Source organism: Triticum aestivum, chromosome 2A (assembly GCF_018294505.1).
Source record: "Triticum aestivum cultivar Chinese Spring chromosome 2A, IWGSC CS RefSeq v2.1, whole genome shotgun sequence".
Taxonomy (NCBI): Eukaryota; Viridiplantae; Streptophyta; class Magnoliopsida; order Poales; family Poaceae; genus Triticum; species Triticum aestivum.
In genome coordinates, this window is record NC_057797.1 from 694,505,153 (window position 1) to 694,517,672 (window position 12,520).

Below are 12,520 nucleotides of genomic sequence, written 5' to 3' on the forward strand. Positions count from 1 at the left end.
GTTGCATAATTATATATTGCTTATGTATTGTCTGTGAATTGGTACTAACGTTTCGTTTGGCTAGTGCATAGCGATGCCGACGTATGTCGTGTACAAGGGTAAGGTTCCCGGAGTCTACGATGACTGGGAGGAGTGTCGGAGACAGGTTCACCGATTCAGCGGTAACAGTTACAAAGGGTACACCACTAGGGCCGAGGCCGAATCTAGATACGCCCGCTATCTAGCGGGAGAGGGGAGGGAGCGTTGGAGGAACCGGATGAAGACGAGTTTCATCGTGATGATGCTCATCGTGATGACCGCAGCTCTCTTCTATGTGATGGTAGTTTAGATGATCGATATCGACTTGTAATGCGAAGACAAACTCGCTACTCGCGGTCTCGAGACTTGTAATATAATGTTCTATCTTTGTTCGGTCTTTTTAATTCGGAGACTAATATGATGAATTGTATTCGGAGACTAATATGATGAATTGTATTCAAAGACTAATCTTCTATTGTATTTGATGAATCTATTGTTGATGTGTGCTGTCTATATTTTGTCAAATTATACATTTTGTAACCTGTGCAAAAAACAGAAAATAAAAAAATAAAAAAAACCTAATATTCATACTAATGGCGCATCACACGACAGTGCGCCATTAGTATGACAGTGCATACTAATGGCGCATCACCGGGTGGTGCGCCATTAGTATGCTGCGATTACTAATGGCGCATCCAGAGGTGGTGCGCCATTAGTATGCCAAAGCACCTGGGTATACATGCCCCCTGGGAGGCATACTAATGGCGCACCCTCGCATATACTAATAGCGCACCAGGTGGTGCGCCATTAGTATACCAGATACTAATGGCGCACCAGGTGGTGCGCCATTAGTAAAAATTACTAATGGCGTGCTATCAATGGCGCACCAGTGATGCGCCATTAATGGCCATATTAGGTGCGCCATTAGTAGTGGTATTTCTAGTAGTGATATTTCAACCGACGAAATCACCACCCATTATACCTTACTATGCCATACCGGACATGACCGTCCCGACGGGGACCGGCGACAAGCTCACTCCTACCCAAGGCAGAGGCTTTCCCGGATTCCTTTCCGGCATGCATGCAAGGCACATGAGGATGATTACCATCACAAGTATATACATTCCCAACAGCAAGGAAAATCACTAATATGCATTCATGCAAATGATCGTATCACCACATAAAATAACGAGTTCTCCGAAATGAGGTGGTGTTATAAACGTGTCAACTGACACACCAGAAATATTATGCCAGGGTTCAGAATGCTTGCCTTCATGGTGTGGAAAGGCAGGGTGCACTCCAAATCTTTTGAAAGCTTTCTTCTCTTCAAAAATCCTATTTTCAAAAATATGCAAATAACACATATTTCAAAAACAGTACAAAAAAGTTGTTTGGAAAATTTTCAAATAGATCTTAAAATAAAGTAGACAGAATTTGAGAGATGTAGGAAAAAGAATCAATTCATTTGGAGTTATATTTAAAAAGTTATAGACAGTCAAAGCTCTGGTCAAAATCTGTTTTTAAAAGAAAATCCAGAAAAGAAAACAGTTCGAATGGAATTACGCTTTTGCATAGAGGAGACGTACTTGAGCCTTTACGCCTCCACTTATCCAGTGTGGGCGGCGCGTGAGTCACTGACAGTGGGCCCGGGGGACCCACTGGTCAGTTTTGACTAGTCGACCTCCCTCTTCCTCTGCCCCGAGAGGAGGTGGGACTCCGGCGATGCTCGCCGGCGAATGGCGGCATCGTTCGGGAAACGGAGGTCACCCGCGGGCTCAGGGGATCGAGACGGTCACTCCGGTAGTCGTTACGGTCTCGGGGGTGGACGGAGCTGCCGGCGGCGAGCTTCGCGGCGGACGGTGGCCGTCGGGCAAAGTGATTTTTCTCCCGCGGTGAGTCCCGATCAAAATCGAGCAGGGGGAATGGTTCACGGGAGGAAGAGGGAGTTCTTGGTGAAGAGAACGGAAAGGGGGAGGCCCTGGTGGTGCCGGAATGAACGAGGCAGTGGCGGCGGCCGTGGTTGCCGGAGATGGGGAAGGAGACCTCCCCGGGTCGATTGGCTGCCAATGGGGGTCCTAGGGAGATGGCTTGGGACTGCCTGCGTGCGGAGACGAGCTCGGGGCTCCTTAAATAGGCGATCGGGGTCGGTTCCGACGGTGGCCGCGGATAAGGTCGCCGACGACCGCCATTCTGTAGCTAGGGCATCGTGGCGGCGACGAGCGCTAGTGGACACGCTTGTGGATGAGCTCGCGCTGTTCCAGGGGGTAGGTGGCGAGCGGGAGAGGCTCGGGCGGCGCCGACATGAGCAGGGGCTGTCGGGCGGTCGTGGTGGCTAGCTCCTGGCTTGCCGGGGACGTGGCGAGGGGCAGCTTGGTGTGATGCGGTGAGAAGGGGAGTGCGTGGCGCGGCTCTGCAGTGGGTAAAACCAGGGGCACGACGCGTTGGCTCGGGCGCGGCACGTGCAAAACGCGTGCTCTGCTCGCGCCCAGAGCACGCACGGAACGTGCTCGACGAAATGCCAATGCATGCCACAGGGCTTGGGTGAGGCTGGCACTTAGCAGACCTAGGTTAGGAGTAACTGGGAGTCTAGTGGACATGTTAGTTTGATCATAGGTGCAAGTTCACAGTGCAATGACGAAATTCATGTCAAAGCTGTTCATGCACTTAAGGTGTTTGACAAAATGCCACAGGCACCTAGGCATTTCTAGGAGGGCCAAAATCTCCAGATGGTGGTCTCATTGGATGCATAAGAAAGTGGTGAGGTTAGTTTGTGAAAAGCACAAACTTGTTAGTGCAAGTTTTGCAAAACTACAATTCTGGACAGGAGATAAATGGCATTATTCCATGAACCAAAAATATTCAAATGGGTGCATGCTCCTAGACTTAGGGGTCTTGTAGGGTTGACTACAAGTAGGAGAAGGAACAAGGTCACTGGAGCAAAAATAAATAGGGTTGTAGTAGAAATCACAAGGCTGGACCAAAATGAAAATGAGGTTGATTCACTCAAATTTTTCAAATAACATCACTGGGTTTTTGCATAAAGTTGAATCATATGCTACTACCAACATCCCATAATTTTGGTGGAGGCCAGAAAGAAATATTTAAATGGGTTGCAGTGCAAAATTGCACTCTGGACCAGAGAAGAAAAATTGATGCAGAGCTCAAAATATTACATGAATAAAAGATATTTTTGCATAAAAGTGATTTAAAAACATCACATGACATCTCCAAATTTTGGTTGTAACTTTAAGTGAATTTATCAAATGGTTGTAGTTCAAATATGGCCATATAACCTTGGAAAACCATTTCTCAGGAAAATAAAAAAAATCAAGCAAATTAATTATGTAATTAGTTCTACTAATAAAAGAAGAGTTTTTCTTGAGAGGTTAAACAAGTCCAAAAACATATTTGAAAAGTTTTCACTTTGGGGAAAAACTCCATAAATCAAGGGAGGAAAAGGTTCAAAAATAAAAAGGGAGCCCAGAAAATAAAAGTTTTAATTTCCTGGCAAAATTTTAATTAATAAAACAAGGTCAAAAATTTGGGGTGTCACAGAAGTTTATAAGCGTCAACAGGGACAAGACAACAACATTAACGTTTGATTTTGTGTGTTGTGTGAAAGACAGCTGACAACACTGAATTCATATTTTGGGTTCTCTGTTTCGCGGGATAGGAATATGGTAGCATTGTGATGCAAATTATTTGGCTGCATTGCAGGAGAAATATGTACAAGTTTACTGAAAACTAGGCGCATTGCATAGTTGTCGTGGAAATAAGAAAAAGAATATGTGAGGTTAAACACACATGAATTATTTTCTTTGAAATTGCAGGTAGCAAGAAGGAAAAGTCATACGGTAGCAACCCTACAAACCAGAAGGAAATATTAGCAAGAAATCCTTGAAATTCCTATGAAATTCTTTTGAACCATATATGCCCTTACAAGTACTTAAATTATTAGTTGTGTGATTTTGTATCTATGTACAAGGAGTATTATAAAGAAATCGATGGTCAATGCTTATCTTAGAAAACATGCATCAAACAGACTGCTACAACACTTCTTAGGCTTCAGGAGAACAATGCATGAGCAACTAAGCAAGCATGCATGTATCATTTCAGTTCATTTATGATTTCCAAGATATCTGGAAGCATCTACCAGGTACTAGTAAATGGAAGGAAATGCAGGACTCCTGTTTTGCATAACCCAACACAACGTCTATGCCACCATGCTCACTACTTGCTATGTGGTTTCAGTTTGGAGGTGTGGTGGTCCTAGGTAGGTGCGTGCTCTCGATATCCTCTACTATTGCCCCAACCAAATGCAAGGGTTTTCTCATATGTAGTCCCCCAAAAGAGCTACACTATGAAGTTGAATTGGTAAAATGTATCATCAGGGAGCTACTTCACCGAGGGAGGGGCACACACAACAATAAAAATCCGAGGCTCACACCCCGCTTTATATATAAAACAAAACACACAACAACAAAAAATCACTCAATTACCCATGTGCTCATTACAACAGTATTGAATTGCATGAAAGCGTCCATCACATGGTTGTTACACCACAAAATGTCCCTATTTAAGTGTGAGAAGAAAGATGGAGCAAGAATTCATAAAGTATCTGTCATGTGTCGACCAAGGAGTAGAGCTTAATTAGTCATTGCTATATTCATTTCAGCCTACCACATATACAATATATGCAAGTTTTGCACTTAATTGGAGTGCCTTTTCAATGTTGTTGAAACCCATCTACATCCTAGGACTGGGAACCATCAGAATTTACAACCGTGCGGGCTTGGATTTCTATTGGTAGTAATATCATTAAGATGGTCAGGCGGAGATGGACTCTCAAGAATTTTCCATCATACTACATTTTATTGAGTAGGCACAACTTAAGAACCGGATTGATACCTGAATACTATCAAGGCAATGGTGCAGTCTTCTTGCCACTCTCTGTGTCTTGGAGCAAGTTGGGACGCATCTTTGAATTACACTAGAGCCAGAGATCGTTGGGATGTAGACTTCCAACTATTGTGTTTGGAGCACAAGAATGCAATATCTTGTTTTATGCAAAATTACTAGTACATTATTGCATTCCAAACACCATATTGTCATAACTAAACTAATTCAAGTGTATTATGGCATTCTACCCTTGGTTTTCTCTTTGAATTTGGGAACATCAACAAAGACAAGACTGCAATTTCTTTTTAATTCCAAGGTTAATGCTTGATTTTGTGTGCCGTGTAAAGAAACCTAATACCTCCGACTTCCTATTTAGGGCCTCTTTGTTTCTTATAGTTATAAAATGTGGGATTTCTTTGCAGGGATGAAAATGTGAGAATTGAACGAATTCTAGTGTGTTCAGGCATTCTACCCTTGATTTTCTCTCCAAATACCATAATGTCATCGCATTCACGTGATAATTGAACTAATTCTAGTCTGCTGGCCTTTATTTTCTGCCAGAAATTTGTGAGCGTCAATAGGGATAAGACAGTAATTCGCTTTTTATGTGTCCTAAGTTGTGTAACAGAAAACTGATGCAGCTGAATTCATATTTAGGGTCTCTATGTTTCTTAGGATAGGAGTACATATATTAGAATTGAGATGTAAATTATTTGCTTGCATAGGAAAAAAATTGAATTCTCCTCAAAGCCTATGCATGTCATAACTGGTATTGAAACAAAGAAAAAATTCCGTGAGGTTTAAGACTCGATGGAATTATTTTTCGTTGGAATTACAAGTAGAGTACATCATAAAAATCATACAGTATGAACCCTACAAGCCAGAGGAAAGATTCTTAAGGAATGGAATCCTTAAAATTCCTATGAAATTCATTTGAACCATAAAGGCCCTTACAAGTAGTTTCTTTATAGTTTGCGATTTTGTATATATGTACATAGTATGAGTATTATAAAAGAAATTTATAGTCCATGTTGATCTGTAGAAAACATGCACGTCTTACATTATCCAACGGACCGCTACAAAATTTCTCAGGCTTTTGGGGAAGTCTCTAAAACGTAACAGTGTGTTGTATAAGCAAGACCCTAAAAAACAATGTATAAGCAAACATATAGCATGCCAATTCATTTGGAATTTTTAGGTGATCCCTGGAAGCATCCTACCAAGAACTATGTTGGAAACGAATATTTTGGCAATGCAAGTCGATGTATTGATCGGTGCATAGCGCACGTATATATGGAGTACAAGGTGGGCCACAACCTCAACTATACAATGACTAGGAGGTGGGCCGGACTATACAATATACATGCACAAACCATATATTCAACCCCCCTCCCCCCCCCCCCCCCCCGCAGTCGAAGCGTCGCCGGAGACGCAAAGACTGGACCTGAACTCCTCGAAAACAGAAGTAGGCAGTCCTTTTGTCATAACATCGACAAACTGTTGCGCCGTCGGGACGTGGAGGACCCGGATGCGCCCAAGGGCCACCTGCTCACGAACAAAGTGTATGTCGAGCTCAATGTGCTTCGTTCGTCGATGATGGACCGGGTTGGCGGAGAGGTACACGGCGGAGACGTTGTCGCAGTAAACGAGTGTGGCCTTGTGAACATCACAAAGCAACTCCTGGAGCATCTGAGGAAGCCAAGAGCATTTGGCAACGGCGTTAGCCACTGCCCGATACTCTTCCTCGGCACTCGAGCGAGAGACTGTGGGCTGTCGCTTGGAAGACCAAGAGATCAGAGACGGCCCAAGGTAGACACAGTACCCCGAAGTGGAGCGCCGTGTGTCCGGGCAGCCAGCCCAGTCCGCATCAGAGTAGGCGACGAGGTCGGTAGAGGCGGAGGCCGCCAGTATAAGTCCCATGGACGTAGTGCCGCGTATGTAACGGAGGATACGCTTCACCAAGGTCCAGTGAGAGTCACGCGGAGCATGCATGTGAAGACAGACCTGCTGAACGGCATACTGCAAGTCGGGGCGCGTCAGAGTGAGGTACTATAAGGCACCCACAATGGAGCGATAGAAGGCCGCGTCGGATGCGAGAGAGCCCTCCAGAGCTGAAACCTTGGCCTTGGTGTGGGAGCAGGCTTGCAGTTAAGCATGCCGGCATGATCGAGAAGCTCATGGGTGTAACGCTGCTGGTGCAGAAAGAACCCATCTGGCCGTCGAACCACCTCAATGCCGAGGAAGTAGTGGAGGGGCCCCAAGTCCTTCAGGGCAAACTCATCGCGAAGACGAGCAGTAAGCCGCTGGAGAAGCGCGACAGTGGAAGCTGTCAGGATGATGTCGTCGACATAGAGCAACAAGTAGGCCGTGTCAACCCCGTGATGGTACACGAAGAGGGACGCGTCAGAGCGGGTCGATATAAATTCGAGCATCTGCAGGAAGGTAGCGATGCGCTGGTACCAGGCCCGAGGCGCCTGCTTCAACCCGTAAAGAGAACGGGAGAGCAAGCACACATGGTCTGGATGTGTGGCGTCGACGAAGCCGGTGGGCTGCTCACAGAACACCTGCTCGGCGAGGTGGTCGTGCAAGAAGGTGTTGGAGACGTCCAACTGATGCAGGGGCCAAGCTCGGGAGACGGCCAACTGAAGCACGGTGCGGATCGTGCCCGGTTTAACAACCGGAGCAAAAGTGTCGGTGAAGTCCACGCCCGCACGTTGCCGAAAGCCTCGAACCACCCAACGAGCTTTGTAGCGCTCGAGAGTCCCATCGGGACGAGTCTTATGCCGAAAGACCCACTTGCTCGTGATGATGTTGGCACGAGGTGGCCGGGGAACAAGCTGCCAGGTGCGGTTCCGTTGGAGCGCATCGAACTCTTCCTGCATCGCAGCGAGCCAATAAGGGTCCCGAAGGGCGGCTCGAGCTAACGATGGGAGAGGGGACGGCTCGGAGACGGAAGCGGCGAGAAGATACTCATCGCTGGTGTACCGCGTACTCGGGCGGAAGGTACCGGCCCGAGAGCGAGTCATCGGGTGGAGCAGCGAGTCCGGGGCGACGGGCGAGGACGAAGAAGCCCGCCGCCACTGATGCCGCGGGTGAGACCGCGGGTGAGGCCGCCACGGGCGAGGCCGCGGGTGAGGCCGCTGGCGAGGGCGCGGGGAAGGCTGCCGCCGGCGAGGGCGCGGGGGGCGCCGAGGAGGCCCGCGCCGATGGTGGCGCCGGGGGCGTCGCAGGCGCCGGGAGGGGTGCAGCCCCTAAGGAAACCGGCCGGGGAGGAACTCGACCCGGGGCACGGGGGGCACCCTCAAAGCCAGGAGGCGGCCCAAGAGAAGCATCCGAGTGGCCGTCACCAGGAGCAGGCAAGGCCACAACATCCGAAGGCACCTGCTAAAACGGAAAAACCATCTCATCAAAGTAAACGTGTCGGGAAGTGATGACCCCATGTGAGATAGGATCATAGCAGCGGTAGCCTTTGGTGTTGGGGGGATAGCCAAGAAAAATACAGGCCACAAACCGTGGTGCGAGCTTATGAGAAAGTAGTGGAAGCGATGCTAGGGTAGCACAAGCAACCGAAAATGCGAAGCTCGGTGTAGGAAGGTGGCGTGCCGAACAAAAGATGTTGAGGAGCAAAATTCCCGCGAGTGCGACAGGGACGGATGTTGAGGAGTAGTGATGCGGTGGCGAGCGCGCCAGGCCAGAAACGTGGTGGCACATTGGCGTGAAAGAGGAGGGTGTGAACGCAGTCATTAAGAGTGCGAAGCACGCGCTCAACGCGGCCATTTTGTTGCGAAGTGTACGGGCAAGTGAGACGAAAAATCGTGCCGTGTGTGGCGAGAAGGTTGCGGATTGCAAGATTATCGAACTCCTTCCCGTTGTCTGTTTGCAACGCATGAATGGGGCGACCAAACTGCGTGGAGACATAGGAGTAGAATGCGGTGAGAGTGGCAACAGAATCCGACTTTCGCCGCAACGGGAAGGTCCACACATAGTGCGAAAAGTCATCAAGGATAACAAGATAATAGAGATAGCCCGTGTTACTTGCAACAGGAGAGGTCCAAACATCACTATGAATTAACTCAAATGGGTATGAAGCAACATGCGAGGAAGTGCTAAAGGGTAAACGAGTATGTTTGCCGAGACGACAAGCATGACAAGTGTGATCGTCGATCTTATTACACGTGAATGAAAAGCCGCGAAGAATATGACGAATGGTGGCAGGGTTGGGATGACCAAGACGAGCATGCCAAAGGTCCACTCTAGCGGAAAGCGCCATGGGTGCAGCGACGGAGGATGTGGAGGAGTGGACCGGGTAGAGATCGTCGGGGATCTCACATCGGTGGAGCACCATCCGGGTACGGGCATCCTTAACAGAAAAGCCAAACATGTCAAATTCAACGGTGACAGGATTTTCACGTGTAAGAGAACGAACAGAAACAAGATTTTTAATGATGTCAGGTGAAACGAGGACATTAGAAAGATGTAATGGAACGGAGTTAGAAGGAAAAGCAGCATGGCCGACATGAGTGATGGGCATGGAAGAACCGTCGCCCACGGTAATGCGAGCAGCAGTGTGAACAGGGTGAGCGGTAAGAAGGTTACCGGGGTTGGCGGCCATGTGAGCCGTGGCTCCGGTGTCCATGTACCAGTCGCCACCGCCGGTGTACTGCTGTGGCATGGGGGCGGTGTGGAGGGCCGCTAGCAGCGCGGGGTCCCATGGTGCCGGCGGGAGGGCCGGGGCCGACGGCAGAGGCTGTGGCGGCGGCGCCACGAGCCCACCGGCCGGAGGCAGCCCATAGGCCGCCGAGGGGCCGTAGAGCGGCGCCGACGGATATGCCTGAGGGGTCACATACAGAGCCTGATGAGGGGCCGGGCGGGCGCCAAAAACACCGAGGACGGGGGCGCGCGGTATGGGCATGGAGTATGTGTGAACAACCCCCGTCCAGGGGTTCTGGCCGGCCTGCCAGGGCGTCGGCGGGAGCGGGTGCTGCGGCTGGCGCGGTGCCCCGCCATGGGCAGCTGGCGGCTGCTGCTGCTGCTTGCGGCCACCTCGGCCGCAACGCCCGCCCCGGCGCTGCTGCTGCTCGGCGGGGGGTGGCGGCGGCGACGACGCGGGATATGGGAACTCGGGCGGCGGCTGCATGTGGAGGGGCCCCTGGGCGGGCCGCGGTGGGGGAGCCGGAGCGGTGGGCGGCGCACCGCCGCGGGTTCCGGCGGTGAGAGCCGTATGGGTGGCACGGGCGCGCGACATCTGCATCCTCTTCTCCTCCAGCTTTAGGTACGCGATGACCTTGGGGAAGGTTGGGTTGGTGATGAGAGGGATGTTGGAGGCGGCGTTCCCGAAGTCTTCGTTCAGGCTGGCGATGATAGTGCTGAAGAGGAGCTCGTCGAAGACCTTCTCGCCGAGGTCACGGAGCTCGTCGACAAGCTTCTTGAGGCGCATGCAATAATTGTCGACCGACGAGTCAAGCTGCTGGCACCCAAAAAACTCGCCGTGCAAGAAAACCTTGCGTTGGAGCGCGTTATCGGTGAAGAGGCCGTTGAGCTTAGTCCAAACGGCGTGAGCGTCATCATCGGCGGAGACCACCGTGTGAAAGAGGTCCTTCGAGATGGTGGTGTAGAACGAGCGGATAAGAGTGGCGTCGATGGACGTCCACTCCTCATCATCCTCCATGAAGCGGGAGTCCACGGAGCCATCGATGTGATCTCGAAGATTGTACTCACGGAACACAAGGGAGAAGTACGTCTTCCAGGCATAGTAGGTGGAGGTGAGTTGATCGAGGACAACGGGAACCCGAGCGAGGATATTGAGATCACGGATGACGACGGGATCGAGGCCGTCGAAGGGGTTGGTGCGGCGGCTGCGGGTGGTACCGGTGGAACCGGGGGATGCCATGGCCGAGAGAGGAGGGCGGCGGCGCGTGTTGAAGCGGCGCGGCGGGAGGGATGGCGGCGCGGCGCGGGTGGCGGCGCTGCGGGTTGCGGGCGGAAGCGCGAGGCGGCGGCGGCACACAGGGGGGCGGTGGCGCGGCGGCACGAAGTGGCGGCGGCGGCGGGAGTTAGGGTTAGGATCGTAGGTATGATACCATGTTGGAAACGAATATTTTGGCAATGCAACTCGATGTATTGATCGGTGCATAGCGCATGTATATATGAAGTACAAGGTGGGCTACAACCTCAACTATACAATGATTAAAAGGTGGGCCGGACTATACAATATACATGCACAAACCATATATTCAACAAACTACTAAATGAACATGTACTAGAATGCTGGAAGGGAATGCAGGACTCCTGATTTGCATAATCAAACACAACGTCTACGCCACAATAGTTCACCACTTACTAGGTGGTTTCAGTTTGGAGGTCCGATGATCCTCGGTGAGGTGTGTGCTATGGAGACCTTCTACAGTTGACCAAATGCAAATGGTTTTCTTACTGAAGTGTGAACATGAATTGATATGAGCACAATATATTACAGTGGAGCTACTTTTCTGAAGGACGGACACTCACAATAAATTAATGCCCAATTACCCATGTGCTCATTATAGTACTATTGAATTGCATGAAAGCATCCATCACATGGTTGTTGTGACAGGCAATGTTCCTATTTAGGTGTGAGAAGAGAGGTGGAGCAACAATTGGTAAGAAGTCATTGTGCAATCAAGGACTAGAGCTTAGTTGTTGCTAGGTCCATCTTAGCCTACCACATATTCAATGTACACAAGTTCTGTATTTTATTGGTATCGCCTTTTCAATGTTTCTGAAACCCACATTCATCGTAGGACTGAGAACTATCAGGATTTGTGACTGCACTGAATGTGATGTTTCAACGAAGTAACATCAACAAGCTAGTCAGGTGGAGATGGACTCCTTCGGAAATTTGCCATCCGAGTGCAATTTGTTAAATAGGCACGACTCGGCTGTTGGATTGGTATCTCGATATGAATGAAGCTGCAATGCTGCCTTGCTTCCACGTCCCGTGTCTTGGAGGGAGTTGGGGTGTGTCTTACAATTACACTGGAGCAAGAATGTCCCACCTAGTGCCGTGCCGTGGCATGTAGACCGCCAAGTATTGTGTTTGAAGCATGAAAACATGCCATCATGTTTTATGCAAATAATGATAGTAAATTATTGTGGCCCAAACAACATGATGTCCTTGCATTCACGTGAGAATTAAACTAATTCTAGTGTATTCTGGCATTCTAGCCTAAAAATCATGAACATCAATAAGGACAAGACTGCAATTCCCTTTTTAATCTGTGCAAAGTGCCATCGCTTTCCAAAACTAACGCTCCAGTTCGTGCATTGTGTGAAAGAATATTGATACTGCTGAAAATGCACAACATGCATGAACAAGGAAAACAATAAAATTAGTATGTACGTTATTTGGTTGCACTATAGAAAAAATACACAACTTTCCTGAAGAACTAGGTACATCGCATAGTTGTTATAGAAATAAATGAATATTTCTTCGAGGTTAAATTGAACGTAATTTTCTCTTTGAAATTGCATGCAAAATAGACCACATGAGGAAAACAATCATACAAACCAAACAAGCTCTATTTTTTAGGGTTCCTCAGCCTCTCGCCGGTGCCGCCGTCGGTCT